The sequence below is a fragment of the Grampus griseus genome, assembly GCF_964374135.1.
Source record: "Grampus griseus genome assembly, chromosome: X".
NCBI lineage: Eukaryota > Metazoa > Chordata > Mammalia > Artiodactyla > Delphinidae > Grampus > Grampus griseus.
Genome location: NC_138999.1, coordinates 115,868,853 through 115,893,179, shown reverse-complemented (window position 1 = coordinate 115,893,179; position 24,327 = coordinate 115,868,853). Strand labels below are relative to the sequence as shown.

The 24,327-nt window shown below is 43.3% G+C and overlaps 1 pseudogene across 1 annotated transcript; it reads right to left on the bottom strand.

Moving 5' to 3' along the window:
* Positions 1–4,533: 4,533 nt before the first annotated feature.
* LOC309839443 (chromobox protein homolog 1-like) lies at positions 4,534–15,192 on the bottom strand (annotated as a pseudogene). The gene is made up of 2 exons: positions 14,879–15,192; positions 4,534–5,118 (listed from the first exon to the last, which is right to left on the bottom strand). The product of its transcript is annotated as a chromobox protein homolog 1-like (transcript).
* Between the last annotated feature and the right edge of the window lie 9,135 nt (positions 15,193–24,327).

The following is a 24,327-nucleotide window of genomic DNA, read 5'->3' as shown; positions in this document are numbered from 1 at the left end:
GTATAACAATGAGCATACGTAACAGATCCATACATTAAAAGTTTTCTTCCGATATACAATAAAATTTAATAAGTTAAATAGGTGACCTCTATAACCAACTCCCCCCTTCATGAGTATTTTCGCAGCTAACTGTATGAAGTTTTTGACTCTGGGTCTAATCACAGACCTGATGGACGCATTCCGTGAACAACCATATCCCCAAGACATCCATTCCTTGATTCCTTCACTGCCATCATTTATATTCCAACTCTTGATGCTTTCTCAATTTTTCCTCTTCCAGTGACTTTAACACCATCCTAATGTTTGCTTGTCTCCCTCAGCCTCAATGTCCTTCTCAGGCTTGACCCCCCCCCCCCCCACCTACTAACGCCTACAGAGAACGTTCTGTTTACACAGCCAACTCAAGGAAGCAACATGTACTTGTAGTTGCTCGTAAGAATCACCCAGGTCAAAAAGAAAGAATCACCCAGTTCCAGTATACAGAAACCACTGGCAATAAGACCTTAAAAGACCTCATCTTTTCACATGGCTTTACTGTCACACTGGCCATGCTGAGTAATTGCCCAGAGGTTCTGGTCCCAGGTCCATGCTACTACAAGCCAAGCAACAGCCTTTGGCCGAAAGCAATCAAACTCTGACCTGGATATTGGCTGCAAGCGTTGGCATGAGCTCACCGATTGTCACTGTTGCTAGTGATACCACAAATGCAAGGGTCAAAAAAGGGCTCACTGGGTTGTAGGGCACGGAATTTGTCAAGCCCGGGGCTCCACTCCACCACAAAGATGGCACGATGCCCCAGTGGTGGCAGACAAAGTCCCGACGCAGTGCTCACACTAACCTGCTCAGTAACTCTTGTGCAACCAGACAGTGGTGAACAGCGCTGGGCAGCTCTCCCGGGAAATCACATTTTCACTATTCAGGGGACCCACAGTACAAGTTACAGCACTCACGAAGAGACACTTCTCTTACATTACTAGTACGTAAAAGCAAACACTGCGCTTTTATCTACAAATTAATAATAAAAAGTGACTGATATATTCATTGTCTTTCTGAATCCCAAGTGAAAAATAATAGATTTAAAATAGATTTCTTAAAAGCAGTTTTAGATTTACAGAACAACTGAGCAGAAAGTATTTTCCACATACCTCCACAATACCTCCTTCCCAGTTTCCTCTATCTTTAATATCCTGCATTACTGTATTTTTTTTAGTTGATGAGCTATCACTGATACATTATTATTAACTAATGTCAATAGTTTACATTAGGGTTCATTCTTTCTGCTGTGCATTCCATAGATTTTGACAGATGCTGAAGTTTTTTGTTTTTTGAAACAAAACAAAAAAACCCAACCCTTTCCGGGAATTCCCTGGCGGTCCAGTGGTTAAGACTCCCACACTTCCACTGCCCAGTGCCTGGGTTTGATCCCTGGTAGGGGAACTAAAATCCCACAAGCCGCGTGGTGTGGCCAAAAACAAACAAACAAAAAAACACCAAACCAAAAAAACGTTTCCAGTACCTTCTGAGGAGCAATAAATCTCCTTACCTCAAGACCATTTTAATTGCTGTAGCTTTGTAAAGGCAAGTTTCACAGGAACGCTGTAATGTACATCATTCATTTCTTTTCAGTGATTCATGGTTTCAAAGACTGACTATAACATAGCCCTGCAAACATATTCAACTCTGATTATGTGAAAACCAACCATTCACAACTCTCAGACCTCCAGTATGGCCCCAAAAAAACGAGTCTGAAGAAATTCTTGGACCACAAAACAAAAAGTAAGAAAAACAGTCTCCAAGATGACATCTGACATGTTGGAATTAGTCTGCTGATGACTTGGTCTGGAGATGTTTAAAAAACAGCTTTGTCATGAGAAAGCAGAGCAGTGTAAGAGAAGTAGCATCGGGAGACAGAAAAGAGGAGGAAGAAAACTGGGAAAGGAAAGCAGGGACGGGCAGAAACAGTCGAAATCGGGAGTGGCAGATGGACACGAGATGCAGGACAGAGTGGCAGCAATGGAAAGGAGAGCCAGCTAGACATAAAAGGACGGTGACAGGAATTATTTTGAGGGGGTGAGTGAGGAAGGGACAAAGTGCCTCTCAACACTCTAGCCCTTAAATTGCCTAATCATTCATTCAACTGAATATATCAATGGGAAAGCAACATTCAGCATGTTAAAAGCCGGCTTTGCACGTTAAGTGTGTAAAGATGGTACACCTTCCATCCACTGAAAATTCCCTCTGAAACCCATTTCAAATCTTTTGGAAGGCTCTAGGGATAGGGTTATTCCTGAATGATGATTACATACACACACTAGCTGGAGGTATAGACCTACAGGTGTAAAACATTTATTCTGATGCTTTCATTTTTAATTTATGAATAAGTGTGAAGCAAAATTCAAATTAGTTTATTTGTCCTGTCCTTGGGGGATCTGACATCTCACCCTACCTACTTCAGAAGAACATATACTGCTTCTCTGTTTTATCAGGATTGTTTCTCTCTTGGTTCTGATTTCCCTTCAATCCAAGTATGTAATGAGGCTATTCAATGAAGAGACTGTGGTTTACTTGCAGGCAAAATCTTCAGTACTCGCCTTTAGGCCACCAGGGAAAGGTTCTAAGAAGTCAAACCTGGAATCTCCTTGTCACATTATTTGATCTTAAATATAGAGAAGAAAACAGCATTCTGGATTTAGAGCTCGTCTTTGGATTGAGAAAGATCCAGAAACTTTCAAATCTCAGTTTATAGAAAGCAGCTCTCACACAAAAGCAGATCAGTGGTTGCCTGGGGAAGGATGCGCTGCAAAAGGCTCTATGCCTCTGCCGCAACTTGTGAAGTTGTATGCCTTAACTGGATGCAGTTTACTGTACATAAATGATACTCCATACAGTGGGTATTAAATCATCTTGATAATCATTCCACAGTGTACACGTGTATCAAATCATCACATTGTACACTTCATTTTTTTCTATTTTCTTGTTATTTTTTAAACCATTTTTTAAATTGAAGTATAGTTAATTTACAATGTTGTGTTAGTTTCAGGTGCACAGCAAAGTGATTCACTTATCCATATATGAATATATCTATTCTTTTTCAGATGCCTTTCCATTACAAGATATGGAATATAGTTCCCTGTGCTATACAGTAGGTCCTTGTTATCTATTTTGTTTTTAGTGTGTTTTTTTATAAATCTATACTTTCATTAAGACAAAAACTGACAGTGTTGGTATGAAGTTTAACAGTTAAACAAAAGTTTTCACAGAAACCTAACACATGCCTAAAATGATTTTACAGTGGAGTTCTAGATGCAGGTCTAGACGATGTCAAGAACTGATGGATCTCATGATTCAAGACAGCATTTTGGGTTTTAGTTAATTCTTAGGATTAAAAAAAAATTGTTTTGTTTTAAAGTGAACCACTGCCCCAGTATGAAAGTTTAATCTTCTCCTGAGACCAGGGCTTCAGAAATCATTCAACTCCTGAAGTGATTCAGTGAATTTGTGCTGTCAGTGACTGAACCCTGCCACCAATGGTTTCAAAGTTCAAAAAACAGAGGCTCCAAGAGTTTTCCACTCTAAGAGCATCGGCCCTTGCCTTTCCCTACTCTCCCACCTCCTATACCACCCTCTGCCCTTCCCCAAATACTTCAGCCAGTGGCTTGGGTGGAGAAGCTGACATTTATAACTTCGTAACTGGAAAAGAAAGGGTCTTCTTGTCAATTTCAAGAATTAGCACCTCTAAGACAGAATGACCTGCCTGCATATACACTCCAATAAGACTTTTCCTCCTCAACCAGTTTCCATCCCACAGACCACAGCTTTGGTAACTTCTTAACTGGCTTAGTCCTTTGTTGGGAACAGCATTAAGCTCAGGCAGGGAACACGTTGGCTTCTAAGTTTCAGGCATTCACAGCTTTTAAACAGTGTCTCAGTCCTCATTTAGGCTGCCAATGACATTTTTTGAAAGGATGAAATATTCTGGACACAGAACCAAATCATCATTAGTTGTTCTTTCCTTTGTTTCACCACTTCCCCCATCAGGCCCCAAATTTTAACAAAAATGACCCTAACCCACCTCCCTTCTTTCCCATCTCATCCCTCCCGCCCCAAATAATACACCAGTAATACTCAAAAACTACATACATGCTATGCTGTAAAAATGCAGAGTTAACACTATTGGGAAGAAGGCTGTGGGTTGTGGAGATGCTCTTTGAAGATCTACAGTATCTTTTGCTCTCCCACATCTCATTCTGCAAGTTTTGTCCTTCATAGAAGGCTCTTTGCTTTTCTCAGCAAAGTTCAGAATGGGTTGTCTTGAAACACTGACCGTCCTTCCCCTCCACTGGGATGGGTGTGCAAACTATACAGCATGGAGCGTTTTTAAAGCACTTGGGCTGCTGTAGGGCACAGAAACTATACTGGCTCTTCAAAGGACATCTTCTCAAGCCCCCTCTACGGTGTCAAGACAAGTAGAACTCTTTCTTTCCCCACTTGAAACCCACAGTCAGATGTGACAGGGGCTGGTAGTCAGGAGAGTTAATTCTTGTCATCTTTTTTGTCATCATCCTCCGAGGGGTAGGAATGCCACGTCAGCCTTTTCTCATAGGAGGATATGACAACCTGTGGGCACTTGACATTGGCCTCCTTGGCAGGGACCAGGTCAGCCTCATCAGTTTTTCCACTTCGTCAGGAACATGAGTTCTCCACTGGAGTCTGTAGCTCCAATAATCTGCTCTGGTTCCAAACCCCGGGCAAAGCCTCGTGGCTTTTCTGACTCTTCTTTCTTCTTTGGTTTGCTCTCCTCCCCCTTATCTTACACATCAGAATCAGCTTTGCACTTGCCTCCCTCTGATTTAGCTGTCTCGTGTGCCTTTTTCTGTGACTGCAGGAACTCGGCAATGAGGCCGGGGCGATCCAGGTTTTCTACTGGTTCCCATGTGCTGTCCTCATCGGAGGACCCCTTCCACTTTAGGAGGTGCTCCACTTGGCCCTTTCCCACTTGACGCTCGAGAACTTTTTCCACCACTTGTTCTTCTTCCTCTTCTTCTAGCACCTCCTCCACTTTCTTCTTGTTTTGTTTTCCCCACAGTGCCCTCCAGCTTTCCGGTATAAAGGGTGAGGCTGCTCAGAGCGAGAGGAATCGGTGCCGCGCTACTGGCGCATCTTGTCGGGCTGGCCGGGGGAGTGGCGACCAGAAAAGCAACAAGCCTGCTGACCGTGGCTGAGCCTCTCCCTGAAGCGTCCCTCCCCTCAGCCGAACCTCTGTTTTGTATACGGTAGTGTGTATCTGTTCATCCCAAACTCATCTATCTATTGTAACTTATTTAAAATAGATTTATTTATTGTACCATGTGGTACACTTTAACTATATACAATTATATCTATTATTCTTTAATAAATTGGGGAGGGTTTGATATTTTAAAAGTGTCTCTAACAAAGGCCGACTGCTTTATCTGTAGATGCGAGTATGCATTTTCACCTCCTATTAGCTGGGCTGCTTGGCTTCTTTCCTTAGTGTGGTTAGGTGTGCTTACTACACTGGAAAATTCTGCATCTTATGGCCTAGAAGGGAAGGGCCTAGAATTTGAAAATTTGAACTGACCCTGGCATCTGGAGACACAGAACCTTTGACAAGGAACTTAAAGTGTCTCCTTAGCTTCTAGAAGCCATCTGCCTGAGGACTTTTTATAAAAATCGTTTTAAGTATGTGAAACTACCATTATTTACAGGGTGTTTCTTACAAACTATTGAAAAACATAAATTTTTGTTAATTCAAATGTCTAAATCCACTACTATGGCTTAGTGATACAAAAATTTTTGGAATTTATGTGTGTGTGTGTATGTGTGTGTACGCTTTAGTCTCTAAGAAAACTGGGAGGGGCACCTGTTACTTCAGTTCAACTGGTCACACGAAAGTACAGATGATTGATTATGTCTATAGACAGACGCTGGCCATCAGCTTCCCAAACAAGAATAAAGTCTAATACTAGACCCGGCAGAAATTCAGTGAAAAACCAGCCCTTAACCTCTTCCTAATAAATCACACATTTTTAATCTGACAGGAGCCAAGCAGCCTTATCCGCACTCTAAAAGTGAAAGTGAATAACAAAACTTGTTAATCGAGTAGAGAAATTTACTTTTGTACCATCCTCGTCAAAACAACCTTGACGGTAACATCTCTACACTCCCATCTCTACACTCCCATCTATCCCATGTTCTAAAGCACATTTAGAACTCGGTGGATATTGCAAATTCTTGTGATTAGAAGGTCTATGGAACATTTTATGCTTTGAATATATGTAAGAACCAGAGTTTTTTTGGTTTGTTTTATTTTTGGTTTGTTAATTTAATTTTTTTAACATCTTTATTGGAGAATAATTGCTTTATAATGTTGTGTTAGTTTCTGCTGTATAACAAAGTGAATCACCTATATGCATACATATATGCATACATATATCCCCATATCCCCTCCCTCTTGCGTCTCCCTCCCTCCCACCCTCCCTACCCCACGCCCCTCTAGGTGGTCACAAAGCACCGAGCTGATCTCCCTGTGCTATGCGGCTGCTTCCCACTAGCTATCTATTTTACATTTGGTAGTGTATATATGTCCATGCCTCTTTATTGCTTTGTCACCGTTTACCCTTCCCCCTCCCCATAGCCTCAAGTCCATTCTCTAGTAGGTCTGTGTCTTTATTCCTGTCTTACCCCTAGGTTCTTCATGACATTTTTCTCCTTAAATTCCATATATATGTGTTAGCATACGGTATTTGTCTCTCTCTTTCTGACTTACTTCACTCTGTATGACAGACAGGTCCATCCACCTCATTACAAATAGCTCAATTTTGTTTCTTTTTACGGCTGAGTAATATTCCATTGTATATATGTGCCACATCTTCTTTATCCATTCATCTGTCATTGGACACTTAGGTTGCTTCCATGTCCTGGCTATTGTAAATAGAGCTGCAGTGAACATTCTGGTACATGACTCGCTTTTTTTTTTAATATATCTTTATTGGAGTATAATTGCTTTACAATGGTGTGTTAGTTTCTGCTTTATAACAAAGTGAATCAGTTATACATATACATACGTTCCCATATCTCTTCCCTCTTGCGTCTCCCTCCCTCCCACCCTCCCTATCCCACCCCTCTAGGCGGTCACAAAGCACCGAGCTGATCTCCCTGTGCTATGCGGCTGCTTCCCACTAGCTGTCTATTTTACATTTGGTTGTGTCCATATGTCCATGCCACTCTCTCACTTCGTCCCAGCTTACCCTTCCCCCTCCCCGTATCCTCAAGTCCATTCTCTACGGCTGCATCTTTCTTCCTGTCCTGTCCCTAGAACCAGAGTTTTTAGGTGCGTGAATAAAATATAAATCCCACAAAATGTAGAGTGCTGGCAACCAAGACTTACTTTGACTGCTCTTCTCTTTTCCTAGGTTTCACTGCACTTACAAAGCCGGTACACGTGTATCTTCTATCTGTGTATTTTACACCCATAGTAGCTCCAAAATGAAGCTCAAGCAAATCTCATTGGTTTAAATACAGAGCAAAACCCATTACCAGAAGAGCAGTACAGTGTGCTGCAGGAAGCTGGGAAGAGCTGGCGGCTCGCTGACAATGCACATATTCATTAGCAGGCAATAATGAGGAACAGGAGGGGAAACTACTTCACAGCACAGCCCTATAGGCATGGGGACAGTTTTCTCACTTGTTCCAATAGTAAGCCCTTGGCAGTGAGGATCCATATTCATTATTTCACGTAGCTTTAGCGTTTGCTGGAGCCCTGGCCACAGAAAAGGGATGATTTTGTGTTCACAGGTTTACATGTGTACACAGCCTATGTAATCTCCAGATGTATTTTGTTGAATTCTATTCTAACAGTGACATTTCTGTATCAAGGGACACCAGATCTCACCCGACACCTGTTCTGGAGAGCAGCTTCCCTGACCATCCTAGGCTGGAAAACGGAGCTGGCCCAGGTTGGGGGTAACTGTAATACTGGCAAATGCGGGAAGGGGAAGACGCAGCGGCAGGTAAACTTGATGACGACTCTGGAGCCCGGAAAAATTAAAGTGGGTAGAGTCCATTGGACCGAAAAAAGGTCACCCTGAGAGTAAAATAGACACCCAGGCAAAGGAGACACGAAGAGAGAGGGGCCCACACAGCTATAGAAAGCACAAAGAGGGCGAAGAAAGAAAGGGCGGGAAGCTGAAGAACTTATTTTTTTTTTAACAGCGCCAGATTTAAAACAACGACCGCATGTGAGGGTGCGCGCGCATGCGCTTGTGCCAGCATTTGCCATAACTTCCTGAGTTTGGAAGCAAATGCACTTTACAATTTCTTTCCCACAATTTGAACTTTACCACAATTTTAACAGACATTTCGTTTTATAAAGGAAAAGAAAACTTTCATGCAGCGATGGCTCCAATTGGGGTCTTTCAGGCTAGTATGTGTAAAGACTCTTACGAAGTCGTTGCTGCATTTCTGTGACTATGCATATTCCATAGGCCTTGGTACTTGTACTTGCTCCCTAGGCCAGAGGAAATTAAAGGCTAGATGCACAAAAGAGGCTCCCCACCACTAATATTCAATTTCAGTAAAGCAAATAATATGATAAATTTCTGCAAACAACTGTTTTGATCATTTTCTGAAATTAGGAAAAAATTGGCCTTTTTGGTATCCTTCAGTATACAGTTAATATACTTTCACCATAATACCTTGTTCTTTTGAGGGACAAGCCAACAAAAAGTTCTGGCTGTGAAGAGTTTTTAATTAGGAAATTAAAACTTACCTACGTATGGAGGACCTAAAACTTCAAATTGGAACTCTGACATTAACACATCACATGACCTTGGATCAGGTGTTTGGCCCCTTTGAGCCTCAGTTTTCTCACCTCTAAAACAAAGCAGGGGGGCGGGGTCTTGACAGCCCTTTCTAGCGCTGAAATTCTACTACTCAACTTGGAGGAGAAAGAATTTTAAGGAGCTTACATGAGGAGGCCACATGATCATTCTCTAACTCTCGGGTGGCGTTCCCATTTCACTCTTCATGACCATGACTTCTATCTAGAGATGCGACAGTAATTCAGAGGATCTTTTGGTAAAATTTTTAAAAAACCTTAGACTACACTTATAAGTTGGAGATTCTGCAATGGACTTGAGTCCACCATGAAAAAAATCACTGCATTTAACAAAGAAATACAAAACATTGTCACTAACTTCTGGGTGGTGGATTATAACTGACTTTTATTTTCTTTAGGCTTGTCTGTATTTTCTAAATTTCCCTACAATGAAAAAGTACCACTCTTACCATTTAAAAAATAGATTTTCAGAAGGATTAGTGCATTCTTGCAAGTTTTACCAGATCTCTCAAGTCTACTCTAAAATCACGGGGGGGCGGTGATATGAAGTCAGACAGTATCACAATGCGTGTCTGCACACAGTGGTTGATTACCCAAGTGGCTGGCCGCTGTAGTCAGAATCAGGACATTATTATTATAATCAGAATCTATGGCTCACAGTCCTACGTGGAAATCAAAACATACGTTTTATCTAAATAACTTTTTTTCCCAGCATCCTGGCCCTTGAGAAGCATGGTTAAAATTCCTTAAAATTCCAGTTTAAAGTAAATGAAATGAAACATGAGGTACTTCTTCTACCCACAAAAAAAAAAAAAAAAAAAAAAAAAGCTTTCCAGACAAAATATGGTTGCTATTGGGCTGGTTTTTTTTTTTTTTCTCTTGCTATGCTCTAAAACACAACACATCAAAAGTTAAAATAAATATTTAGCTGTCAAAACAAAACACACCCCCCATATGGAAAACACAAATATTGAATTTGATGACGCTTGTTATAAAAACAACGTCCACAGCAAAAATAAATGTTTAAATTGTGTACAAAGACTACAAAACTAAATGCTATCATTGTTAAGTTCTATACGACAGTCCAAAAAAGGTTGAAGGTAAGCTGCGGAAAGGATATAAACATAATTAGGTAATTTCCAGCTTCACCACCATAAAAAGTACAATTTTCAAGGAAGATAGACAATAAAGTTCCCCAAAATGACAACTGCAGGCTCGGTGAGGGTAGATCTCTAGAACAAACTCCACGTTCAGCTGAATTCTCCTCAGTTGAGGAAGGTATAGCATTATAGTTCACCTCTCCTTTCTCCACCCGGATGTGATCTGTGTCTACAACACATTACCTCCGAAACGACTTTTTACCCAGGACCAGTCACTCACCTCTCTGCAGCAGGGTCCTCGCCTCACTCCCCTTCAGCAACACCAAGCTCCAGACCAAGCAGCCAGGGACAGTGGCTTAGTCACACGACTGAAGTTCAAATCCCAACTCTGCCGCTTATTAGTTGTGCAATCTTAGACAAGTTACTTAACTAGCCTCATCTATGAAATGTGCATCATAACCACTTTGCAGAGTTCCTCTGAGGATCAAATTACATAATGGGTGTAAATTCAACCCACATATTTTCTAGAACTAGCGTAGGCCTTCGAGTAACCAGTTCCCTTTCGCCCCCTACTCCTGGCCACTTACTCCAAGTATGATCAAGTTTAACGTTCATGGTTTTAATTACTCTCCAGCAAACTCAATGGTATATAGCACATGTAGTAATTTTAATTTTGTTAAGACTTTGAATAGAGCACACAGCAAGGGAGACAGTATGACGTTGTGCTCAAAACCATGAACTTCTGAGGGGTAAGACAATCTTAATTTTGATGTCTCCTAACCGTGCCCAGCTGTGCAACCGAGGGCAAATTACTTTACCTCTCTGAGCCTGGTTCTTAATTTAAAAATGAAGAGACTAGACAATGTATACAGGTGCCTGGCACAGAGCTAAGTACCATAAATGGTAGCTTCTATTGGTCTTCATGATTTGGGTCGATGTTCAGGTACTAGTCACTTTAAAGACTAGTAAAGTAAGCTTGGCCAACAACTCAGTCACATCAAGACACTGTTAGTGTTCTCTACTCTCCTGAAGTTAAGTTCTACTGCATTTCATAGAGGAAATTACATCAACCTTAGCACTATTGACAATTTGGGTCAGATGATTCTCCAGTGCGGGGGACTGCCTCTTGCATCCTAGAATGTTTAAGCCCCTTGCCTGACCTCTACCTACTAGACACACCCCAAGCTGTGACTGCCAAAACTGTCTCCAGACATTGTTCAATGTCTCCTAGGGGACAAAACTGCCCCAGTTAAAAACCACTCGTCTAGCACTTTCTGCAGATGGGAATTCTCAGCCACCTCGGTAGGCAGCCCTGCAGGAGGACAAAGGTTTACTCGCCCTGCCATTTAGTCTTATCTACTCCTCTGGGCTCCATCATTCATTAGTACCTGTAATTCAAACGTGACCATAGAAAAATAAATTTTTTGGCCCAATCTGCTGTCAGAAGCTGCTTTAAGTCACAGGAAGGAATGCTGGCCTGGTTATCTTTTCACTACTCTATACAGTCATACAAAATGCTGAACTTTTAATATCAAGGAATCTGCTATGTCCTAATTACGTTACATAAAACGTTAAAAGGTCATTGACCTTAAGATGACTTATAAACCATGTTATTACCCAAACTAAGTATGTCTTCATTGGGAAGGTGAGATGGAATTTATGCAGTGACTAATACCCTGGAAAGAAACGGCTCCCCTGTTTGCATGGCTAAAGCATGTTTACTGTACATAAAGTGCTATGTTAAAGTCCAAAAGACTCTGGACAACTCTTGATTATTCACAACGAATTCACTGTCTATTTTTCATTTTAATAACTGCACCAGAAAGCAGGAGCCATTTCTTATCCACTGTGCATCCCAGCACCTAGCACAGAGCCTCCAACAGAGGCGGTCACTCAGTAAATGTTGGTTGAATAAATAAATGGTCATATATTCTGCTTAATTAAGTACTCTGTTGAAAAAAAAAAAAAAAGAAACTTTCTTTGCTCTCGTTCAACAGGAGCTGAAAGAAAAGATCTTTTAAGAGAAAATAATTACAGTCTGCTCCCTTTTACTCCAAACCCAAACAACTGGAAAATTCAATTAACCAAAAAAATTTTGTAGGCAAAAGTTGGGGAAAGCAGCCAAACAGATAAGGCCCAAAGTTCAAGCAAGCACGAACATTTGTTCAACTCCCGCAAGATTATAAGAGCCAAAGCTGCTGGCACAAGAGGGCAAGGAGGCAGCCGGGAGGTGGAAGCAGGAAAACAGGGATGGATCAGCCTCAGGAGGTTAGCTGCCATCCGTCAGTGAACGGTTTTTTTGGTTTTTTTAACGTCAAAACTTTAGAGGTAAGAGTCAATGTCTTACGCAAAGCCTTGACTTACAAATTACTTTTCAAATGGATATGAGCAAAAATTTAAAGAATATTTAGAAAGATATCTGATCATATTTTTGTTAATTTTTCAAGGTTCCTTATCTTTTTTTTTCCCTTCTCCAGTCCCGCAGGGCAAACAACAGGTTCTTAAAAAGCTGCGCAAAAGACACTCCATTTACTCTTTTTGTCTAGAGAAACTTAAGGCCCACCACCATCACACGCTTCTCTCTGCAAAAGACTTCACCACTCTCAGCATTCTATTCATAAGAGAAAAAAACAGTCAGATTTAAATTGTATTCTTAAAGTATTATTTTAAGATCATTGCCCAGTATATAGAATGGGTATCACATTAACATTAGAAATGGTGCAAATAATAGTGTTTAAATGCATTCTCGGGGCTTCCCTGGTGGCACAGTGGTTAAGAATCCGCTTGCCAATGCAGGGGACACAGGTTCGAGCCCTGGTCCGGGAAGATCCCACATGCCGCAGAGCAACTAAGCCCGTGCACCACAACTACTGAAGCTTGTGCACTTAGAGCCCGTGCTCTGCAACAAGAGAAGCCACCGGAATTAGAAGCCCGCACACCGCAACGAAGAGTAGCCCCCGCTCGCCGCAACTAGAGAAAGCCCGTGTGCAGCAACGAAGACCCAACACAGCCAAAACTAAATAAATAAAATAAATAAATTTATAAAAAACAATAAATGCATTCTCGTCCACCTTTGAGACCAAAACCTCTATTTCCACTTAAAACATTTCCAGTTTATCATTTCCAGTACACAAGTAAATTATCATGTTTAAGTGGTCCATTAGTTTGATCCATATTAAATTAGCTTCAATTTCCTGGTATCATATAAGAGGAATTTTCCCAATTTAAATCTTACACCATTTTTTAAAAGTTTCACTCAAAAATCTAGACTTGGTTAAAAAAAACCCAAAAAACAAAAGAGCGCTTTCCTTCTCCAAAAATTCAATATGGGAATGGCAGCCTAGAATTTCAAAAACCATATATGGTTACAGAATCCATATGGTAGTCTTAGACTATATACTTATTGGTAGGTGGTTCACACAAATCATGGCGTATCTGACCAATTTCCTGTTGCATAAAGATTATATTTGCTCTGAAAAATGTTAAATAAGCATTTTTAAAGACTGAAGGTAAAGACTAGATTGGAACCTTATGTAACCAAAATGGGAAAGCACGTATAGCATCACCACATTAAAGGCCTAAACCTTTTCAATATGTATTCTTCCTAAGCAAATATGAGCATGAGTTTCCAAAGGCAAAGCTACCATCCCAGAAGCCCTTGCTTCCTCAGTGTAAAGAATGGGGAGGGTTCTGTTCCTGGAGACTAGCTGGGGAGGGAAAGGCTTTGCAAAATTCCAAGGGGCTCATAATTTAAATGTATGCTATTCTGCAAATGTTCACATTTCCAAAGAACAACATAAAATTTACATTAAAACTGTCTTAATCAAGATAACGAAAAAAAATTATTCCTGGTGCTCTATAAGCTTGCCATAGATTTGATAACCCAGGAAAGAATTACAGGCAATTACAAAATGATGGCTCCAATTAGGAAATCTGGATCTATTCCAAATTCAAATCAAAGGGGGCTCAGATAATCCCGATGGAGTAATTTAAATGAATATAGGGGACTTCCAGCAAAGACATACGTTTATTCTATTACTACGTCTTCTGAAAGCCAAGCAAAATGCTACAACGACGTATCTCTTGCACTTCAGGAAATTAAAAAACCAAACCTGGAGTCCCCCTAATAAACCTTGTTCTCTTCTTTTCCCAAGGGGTCTCGCTGGTACAGGGTTTTTATTGTAAAGGGCAATCAAAACAAACCTGAGAATCCCGCACAGTCTCAAACGCAGAAGATAATATAGCACCGAACACGAACCACACACAATCTTTCCTTGCTGATTTCCAAACCTCCACCTAGTCCTGGATGCCTGAGAAGAGGCCGCGAGGAATGGAAGAGAAAGAGAAACTTCGAAAGCAGAAACCTCTCTCCCAGAGCCTAGAACAGACGGCACCTTGTAGGGATTTCACGCTTTCTGAGACGGAAAGGTCACACCCTGCAGTTTTGAAAATCCACCTTCTAAGGCTCAACCCATGTTACAAAACCTTCCTCCTGCTTCTCTAGGTTTCGCGCTGGAGCTGAAACCCCCCCTCCCCCCACCCCCATTCGCCAACACCCTCCCCCCGCCATCCCCTTAGAGAAGAACCAGCGCGGCTCCCCCCTCCTCCCCACCACAGCATCCCCGACGAGCAAACCTTGGAAGCCCCTCACCTCCACTCCCTCCCACGCCCACCCCCGCCCACCTCGTCGTGCGAACCGAGGCCGGTTCCCCTTCACTCCCTCCCCGTCCTCGAGGAGGAAACCGAGGGGAGCCCTCTACTTCATCTTCACCCGCTCTCCCCACCGTCTACCTCTCTCCCAGCCGGTTATCCTCGTTGAGAAAACCGAGAGGTGCCCCCCACCTCGCCCCACTCCCCCCACTGCCCGCCATCCTCGGGCAGAAAGCCCAGGGAACCCCTTCCCTCTCTCTCCACTCCCCACCATTCCGCAGAGGAAACCAGGGAGAGCCCCCTCCTCCCTCCCGCTTCCCCCAGCTCCAGGCGCTCCCGGTCCCCTCCGCCCGCCACCCCTGCGGCGAGAGCCCGAGGGAGGCTGAGGCACGCACCGGCGGGAGGGCAGAGGAGGGGACCCCGCGGCCGGCCATCCCGCAGCCCCCGTCCCCGGCCGGCCGGCCGGCCGAGGCCCGAGGCCCCAGATACCCGCCCCGGGGGCCAGCCCGCGACCGGCGGCGGCGGGGCAGGAGGGCAGCCGCTCCCCCGGGACGCGGGCCCGCTGGGCGGGAGGCACACACGCATGCACGCACACGCGGAGAGAAAGCGGGCTTACAGCCTGGGGATGCTCGCCCGCGCGGCTGTCTCGGCGGCGGCCGCTGCCTGCACCGAGGCCAAGGCGCGGCGGCGGCGTCGGCGGCTGCGGACTGAGCCCCCTCGGCCGGGCGGTGGATCTAGGGCGCGGGAGGGGCGCGAGGGGAGGGGCACGTGGGGGAGGCGGGGAGGGAGGGCGCGCGCGCGCGCGGGGGCGGGGGCGGGCGCGGCTGGCCCGGGGCGGGGCGGGGCGTGCGCCAGCCGGGGCTCGGCCTGCGGGGGCTGCGGTGCGGGGCGCGCGCGCGCGCGCGGGAGCCGGCCCGGCCCGGGGCCGGGCGAGGGCGCCACGCAACCCGTGCGGCCACGTGCCTCCGTCTCGGGGGGCGGCCCGCTGACTGCAAGGCGCGGCCGCGCGGGGAAGGTGGCTGCGAGGAGACAGGGGCGAGCGCTTTCCTGGAGGGCCGGCTCCCGCCCCGGAGGCCGAGGGGAGGGCGGGCTGGGGGCGCCCGGGGACCCCCGCCCTCGCGCCGCAGCCCTCGAGGCCGGCGGGGAGTCACGAGTCACTGCAGGCAGCCGCGGCCGGCGCTGGGGAGGTGGGAGCAACAAAGAGAGTCGAGCGAAGGTGGCCTCACCGGTGGCCTACGCTAGCCAGCACACCCCCTGCAAAGCGGCCCGTGTCCGGAGCGCACCCGGATTCGGCCCAGACTGCAGGAGCCCCGTGGTTCTGAGGGACGCCGAAGGACCCACCGGCGACCCTTTCCCTTAGTAATCGGCCGGGGGGAGCGAAAGGAGTCCCATCATGAGCCCAAAGCTACCATACAGAGGGCTTTGCATCATTCGAAAAAGCACTGATGGCAAAGCGGCACGTGGCTACTCATTCATTCACTCAGCCTTCGGTTTACTGGGCCCTCACCGTGTGCCAGGCACAGTGCCAGGCGCTGAGGATACATGGCAGAGTCAAGCAGAACACCCGCCACCCTGCCTTGGGAGCTTGCAATCTAGTGGGGAGACAGACGATTAAGAAGTGAGAAAATAATCAAATTTGGGATTAGGCCTGTGCAGCAAAAGGAGAGGGTGCAAATTGTGTGGTTAGGAAAGGAGGAGGTGGCATTTAAGCTGAGCCCTGAAAGTTATGAAAGAAGCAACCATAGGAAGAGCCAGGGAAAAGCCTTGCGAAAAGAGGGAGCAGACATATGAAAGCCAGGAGGGGGCAAATCTTGCTGCTTTAGGACTATGAGGTGGTGGTTGTGATTGGCACCAGGAGAGCTGGGGAGGGTAGCATAAGCCTGAACAGACTGGCACAGACTAGATCATGGACTGCATCCTAGTCAACAGACGGTTTTATTCCAAAATCAATGGGAAGCTAGTGAATGAATGGCTTCACCCCTGGGGCATGACATGACCTGATTTATATTTCTTTCCTATTTCTTTTTTCTTTTGGGATAATTGTAGATTCACATACATTTGTAAGAAATAATACAGAGAAGTCCTATGTACCCCTTACCCAGTTTCCCCCGATGCAAAACTATAGTACAAGATCATAACCAGAATACTGACATTAGTACAATCTACAAATCTTATTATTTCCCTGGTTTTACTTGTGATCGTGTGTGTATTTAGTTCTATCCAACTTTATCACGCGTAGACTCATATATCCACCACCTCAGTCAGGATACAAAATAGTTCCATCGTTACAAGAATCCATCCTGTTGCTCCTTTAGCCTCAACCCCCTCCCCAGTCCCCGCAGTCTCCTGCCATTGGCAATCATTCATCTGTCCTCCATTTCTACAATGTTGTCCTGTCAAGAATGTTATGTAAATGAGCCATACAGTTTGTAACCTTTGGGGATTGGTTTTTTCACTCAGCTTAATTCCCTTGAGAGTCATCCAAGTTGTGTGTATCCATAGTTTGCTCTCTTTCATTGTCCAGTAGTATTCTAGGTCCTATTTGTATTTTTATTTATTTATTTATTTTTAACATTTTGATTGGAGTATAAATGCTTTACAATGGTGTGTTAGTTTCTGCTTTATAACAAGGTGAATCAGTTATACATATACATATATCCCCAATATCTCTTCCCTCTTGCATCTCCCTCCCTCCCACCCTCCCTATCCCACCCCTCTAGGTGGTCACAAAGCACCGAGCTGATCTCCCTGTGCTATGCGACTGCTTCCCACTAGCTATCTATTTTACATTTGGTAGTGTATATATGTCCATGCCACTCTCTTACTTTGTCCCAGCTTACCCTTCCCCCTCCCCATATCCTCAAGTCCATTCTCTAGTAGGTCTGCGTCTTTATTCCCATCTTGCCCCTAGGTTCTTCATGACCTTTTTTTTTTTACATTCCACATATATGTGTTAGCATACGGTATTTGTTTTTCTCTTTCTGACTTACTCCACTCTGTATGACAGACTCTAGGTCCATCCACCTCACTACAAATAGCTCAATTTCGTTTCTTTTTATGGCTGAGTAATATCCCATTGTATATATGTGCCACATCTTCTTTATCCATTCATCTGTCGATGGACACTTAGGTTCCTTCCAAGTCCTGGCTATTGTAAATAGAGCTGCAATGAACATTTTGGTACATGACTGTTTTTGAATTATGGTTTTCTCAGGGTATATGCCCAGTAGTGGGATTCCTGGGTCATATGGTAGTTCTATTTGTAGTTTTTTAAGGAACCTCCATACTGCTCTCCATAGTGGCTGTACCAATTCACATTCCCACCATCAGTGCAAGAGGGTTCCCTTTTCTGCACACCCTCTCCAGCATTTATTGTTTCTAGATTTTTTGATGATGGCCATTCTGACCAGTGTGAGATGATATCGCATTGTAGTTTTGATTTGCATTTTTCTAATGATTAGTGATGTTGAGCATCCTTTCATGTGTTTAAAAGACTACCTTGACTACCATGTGGAGAAAGATTCAGAGGAGACTGAGGATCGAAACAGGAAAACTAGTTAAGATGCTTTCCCAATAGTCCCTATCAAAGCGGATGGTGGTTTCGATTAGGGTGGTGCCTGTGTAGGGAAGTGGAAGGATTTGATGGAACGGGTTCGGAGAGGAAATTGGAGCTGAAGTAGAGACAGCATAGTATAGACAATTGTTTTGAGCTGTTTCACTGTAAAGGGGAACAGAAGTGGAGTGGAACGGGAGGGACAATTAGGGACAAGAGAAGATTCCTTTCTCTCTTTTTCATTTGAGAGATGAGAGCATGTGGCGGGATAATCAGTAGGGAGGGATTGCTGATGAGAGAAGCCTGCCTAGCCCAGAGGAAATGACAGCTGGGGTCCACGAGGAAGACGGGCCCTCCATCTGCTTAAAGGAATTCTCCACTGTTAAGATGCCGATCAGAGGGCTGGGTGGAGGGCGGCCAGCCGTAAGTATAGATCAAGCAAATCCAGTCTGATGACTCCTATTTTCCCCAGGGGTACACAAACTGGGCGCTGGCCTCCCTTATGAGAAAGCCTAAGCCCTTGCAAGGTTCCCTTCTCTCCCCTGGCACCAGGCGCGTGGCCCTTCCCTTTTCTCATAACAAGCCCTCAGAAGCACTGATGTTTGGTCTTTCTGGTTGGCAGGAGAGGCTGTGGCTTCATGCTTGCTAGGAAAAGAAGTCGATCTGCCCGACCCTGATCCCAAGAAGGTTCTGAACAATTAGCTCCGCTGCAGGCAACTCCTGGAATAGAGTAGCGGCCCAGCGCCCAGCCCCCAAACAGCCATCCAAGATGGAGGGCTCTATGAAGGGCCCTCTCCCAGGGAACCTTCTGGCCATCCTTTGGCACGCATCAGTGTTAGTTGTGGTTCATTCCTCACAAGATCCTTTTCTTCCTCCCCACTTCCTTTCTCCATCTTTCCTTCCCCCCTCCTCTCCGGCCCCCACCTTCTTTCCTCCCTTCCCCCCTTCTTTAGATATTCCTGATGTGCTCCTACTAGGTGCAAGGCCCAGATCTTCCACGTTGCCCACGCTTGGTCTACACCCTAGGCCAGCCCTGTCTGCCTCTGAACACTTCATCTCCTTGGATTTGAACTCAACTTTTGTGGGTCATGGAAACACAATGTTCCACTTAAAATATGTGGGAGACTGTGTTGCAGAATAAGCAAAACAGATGAAAAGAAAGAGGCGGCCCAAGTTGTGAACTTGTGTGCCACATTCTGGTAATGTTTTCAGCATCAAGAAGCAAAAAGAAATTAAACAGACTGAAATCAGATGGTATGATCTCAGATCTGATCTTTTTCATTTCTGTTTGAGTAATGAAATAGGCCTGAGGAGAAGGGTCTTAGATTTCGACAGAATTTAAAGCGCCCTGGGAAGGAAGTATGAAGCATTTATCGGCATATGAATTAGTCGAGTCCTTTGCCTTCTCTTCAAAAAGTACATTCTGACCAATGATTCTAAGTTATTGAAACTGTATTACATACCTGACAGTTTATATGCAGCATTTTATTTGTTCCTCATTTTATTTACTCCGCGTTAGACACTATTATCCACACTGTACAGGTGATAAAACTGAGGCTCAAAGAGGTTAAGAAACTTTGGAGCCGGGATTTAAAACCAAGCAGCATGGCTCCAGAGCCCTCAATCCAAATCAGTATACTACGCTTCCAAAACAATGAAAGAAGAGAGTGAATCACTTTTACTGTGGTCATCCAAAGTGGCTGCTTCTTTCTGGTAAATGATTCTTTTTACAAAGTGATGCTGCATATCTCATCTTCATGACTTCTCTATCCCTGTAACCCACAGAGTTCAAGTGTCTTCTTCCACAAGGGGCCTCAAGCCTACTGACAGTTGCACCATTTCATGATCATCACACATGGTGGCAATGGTGGAGTCCAGCTTAACCCCCAGCGAGCACATTACCGCTTCGGCCAGCCTTACCTCCCACCTCTTCCCTCTCAGACCCTATGGGCCATCTGCCTGAGGTCTAGGAGGGTCTTGAAACGCACCCTGTACATCCCCCTTGGAAACCTTTGTTACTTCTGCCTAGAACACAGTTTCAATGTCTTCCTGGACATCTCTACATTTCAAAGGTATACCCCTGATGCCTACCCCTACCCTGACCCATTTCTCTTCCTGTATTCCCTGTCTTTGTTAATGGTGTGCTGCCCCTGCCCTGGTGCCCAAGGTAAACTTCCATTTCCTTCTACTCCTTCTTCTATGTATAATAGGTCTCCAAGTCCTGTAAATTCTACTCATGAAACAGTCAAGCCTTACCTCATCTTCAGAGTAAACCGTGACCAAGTCAGTCAGAATTAGTTGCTCCCAAGGCAATTGGTTTATACTGTGAGTACAGCAGGTGATCCTTTACAGACCTGTTGATTTTGGGGATCTTTTCCCCCCACCAGATCATAGCCTTCTTGAGGGCAGGCAACGTGTCTTTCCTGTTTATACCTCTAGTCACTTGGAATATGGTAGGCATTCAATTAATATTTGTTTTAAAAATATTTCATTATAAAATATAAACATATACAAAACAGAGAAAATAGTATAATGAACTAACATGTACCCAACATCCATCTTCAACAATTATCAACACCAATTTTATTTCATTTACATTTCCCTATCCATTTTCTCCAACGTGCACACACACTCTATTTTATTCTTTTTAAGGAATTTTTACAATTTAATTAATTAATTAATTAATTAATTTTGGCTGTGCTGGGTCTTCGTTGCGCGCGGGCTTTTCTCTAGTTGCGGCGAGCGGGGTCTGCTCTTCGTTGCGGTGCACAGGCTTCTCGTTGCGGTGGCTTCTCTTATTGCGGAGCACGAACTCTAGGTGCACAGGCTTCAGTAGTTGTGGCACGTGGGCTCAGTAGTTGTGGCTCGTGGGCTCAGTAGTTGTGGCTCGTGGGCTCTAGAGCGCAGGCTCAGTAGTCGTGGCGCACGGGCTTAGTTACTCCATGGCATGTGGGATCTTCCTGGACCAGGGCTCGAATCCGTGTCCCCTGCATTGGCAGGTGGATTCTTAACTACCGCACCACCAGGGAAGCCCCACTGTACTATTTTAAAGCAAATGCAACACATCATATTCCATCCAGAAATACTTCAGTATATGTTGCTAAAAGATAGAGATTTTCTTTTTTTTTTTAACATAAGTGCAATATCATTGTCACACCTCAAAGCAATTAACTAAAATCCCTTTATATCAACAAATACCCAGTCAGGATTCAGAATTTCCCAGATGTCTCCCAAATGTTTTTTACAGTTTGTTTATTCCAATCAGGATATCTTCGAGGCTCATTTATTATATTTGGTTGATATGTTTCTAGTTAATGGTTCTTGGATGAATGGATGGATGAGTTAATCCTTCATACCTTCTCTCACCCACGTCTCCCCTGATCCAAATTGTACCCATTTTACAAAGACCCATCTCTCTGATGCCAGAACCTGTTCAGACTCCTCTCTGATACCCCAGCTGAAAATAACCTCTCCCTTTTCTCATAGCATTTTTCATAAATGTCTCTTGCTCTGATTGCATTTAATATACTCAAGACAGCTTATCTCACCAATAAAGTTTCCAGCTCTTTGAAGTAAGTGCTGTAATCACTGCTGTGTAGCTAGTGAGCTTGACCACCTGTTGCCTGTAAGACCCAGGGCAAATTATAAACTCAGGTGTCTTCAAACTTTCTTCTGGTGACTATAGTAAAAAGAAAAAAAGGTTAAAAACAAAGAAAACATTTTTAAAGTAAAACATTTTTTGCTCACATGCTCCCTAAAATAATTTTGAAAACCTATTTACCCACTCACATATTGGAAGTTGATATCTAAACGTTTTTCATCCCATGTTTAAATAGTTACAAGGGAAGTTATTGGGGGTATAAAGTAAATACTGACATTCTAAAATAAAATGGTTACATCACTTTTTGAGTCTGTCCAATTGAATCTGAATACAACAGCCGTTTCGTAGCCACCATCATTCCTTTTTATCTCCTTAAACTCGTATCTCCATTCCACTTCTCCCACAGAATTTTGTCCTAATGTAATATATTTTATGTTTATAAGTTGGCTTCTGATCGCTCTCTCTCTATAATTCTCTGCAACAAAAATAAAAACATGAATTAAACTTAATTTATTTTTACTTTTCGATCCCCCTGCCCCTGGCAACCACTAATCAGTGCTATGTGTGAGCTTGTTTTTTGTGTGTTTTTTTCCTTAGATTCCATATATAAGAGAGATCATACAGTATTTGTCTTTCTCTGTCTGACTTATTTCACTTAGTGTAATGCCCTCAGGGTCCATCCATGTTTTTCAAATGGCAAGATTCCATTCTTTTTATGGCTGAATAATATTCCATTGTATATATAAACCATATTTTCTTTATCCATTCATCCATTGATGGACAGTTAGGTTGTTTCCCTATTTTGGCTATTGTAAATAATGCTGTGGTGAACATGTGGGTGCATTTATCTTTTCTTTTAAAAAATATTTATTTATTTCTTATTTTGGCTGTGCTGGATCTTAGTTGTGGCAGACGGGATCTTCACTGCAGCATGCAAAACTCTTAGTTGCAGCATGCATGTGGGATCTTGTTCCGCAACCATGGTTCGAACCCGGGCCCCCTGCATTGGGAGCGTGGAGTCTTACCCACTGGGCCACCAGGGAAGTCCCACATTTGTCTTTTCGAGTTAGTGTTTTTGGTTTGGATAAATACTCAGAAATGGAATTGCTGGATCATATGGTAGTTCTATTTTTAATTTTTTGAAAACGTACATACTGTCTTCCATAGTGGCTGCACCAATTTACATTCCCACCAATAGCCAGAGCAATTCAATTGAAATTTTAATATTTCCTATCACCATAAGGCTCTATGTGTTTTTAAAAAGTTATATGAATAGAGTTATCCTTAATAAACAATTGATCAAAAAAATTAACTCTTATAAAATTTGAAAAATAATTTAAATGTACAGTGTAAAAATGTTTTGGAAATGCATCTTAGAGATGGATAAGGTGTTTCTCAATTAGTTCATGCATTTGTGGATAAATATTACTTATTGCTAGAATGAGATAGGGTTCAGTATCGATTTTATTTTGATTCTTAAGAATCATTCTTTAAGAACGTAAACACCAAGAAGCTTTGGTCCCAGAAACAGAAGGAAATGAAGTTTTTTTCTCACAGCATTGTCACACAATTCTTTGTATTTCTTCTGAGGTGCATACCCAAGATCCCATCGTGATCTATCATCAAAAATTAATTTTAATGCTTTATTAACTGACAACTCCATTAGATCCTTCAGCAATTTTGTTGAAAACAAAGCATTAGAATCCACCTTTGCTGCAAAAGTTCTTGTTAAGCAGTAATTAGGGTCATTCGTTTTTCCACATCAACACCCTTTATTTTGGCTGGTCCCTTTGTTAGGTACCAGGAGGTCCTAACAAAATCAAATTAGCGATGGAGTGGGGCGGGGGAAGAGGGTTGTTTTTCTTTTGTAAAATGTGAGAAGGGCTGTTGACAAAGAGGAGGTGGGAATGCAGAACCCACCTGCGGGAGATTCACTGTTCTCTGCAGATCCATGTTAGGGAGTTGAAGGTCTAGACGTTGATTTCTTTACAACTCAATGTGCGCATGAACTCCTGGCAATTCTTCACGTATCCCCAGTGATATTCGTAACCTAGTTTGGCTTAATTTCCTCATCCCAGTTTCCACATCTGCAATTTGGGACTGGTATTATCTAAATCACAGGCTTAATATGAAGATGGAATTAAATTACATACCACATGTAGAGCAGAGCCTAATGTCAGACATACAGTCGGCAAATATTAGATTCCTTCCCCACCTTTCCACCTTGAAATGCCCATTTTTACAAGTACAATTGGTAAATCTTTCTTTTTTACAGTCTAAAAATCACGTTAGAAAAACGTTATGTGATTTGCTCAAGATTACACATGAAATCAATAAAAGTGGGCTGAAAATCTAATTTGACATTTCCCTATATATTTTTTTAAATTTTCAGACATTTAAAATAAATGTACAAAGAGTAATAGACTAAACACTCATGCTTCTGCCACTCAGAATTAACAGCTGTTAACACTTTATATTTTAAGTCTCTTTTGGGAAATAAGATAATTAAATAGTTCAGATTAATATTTAATACTGGCCACTGCCTTCAGTTCTATTCCCTTCTCTC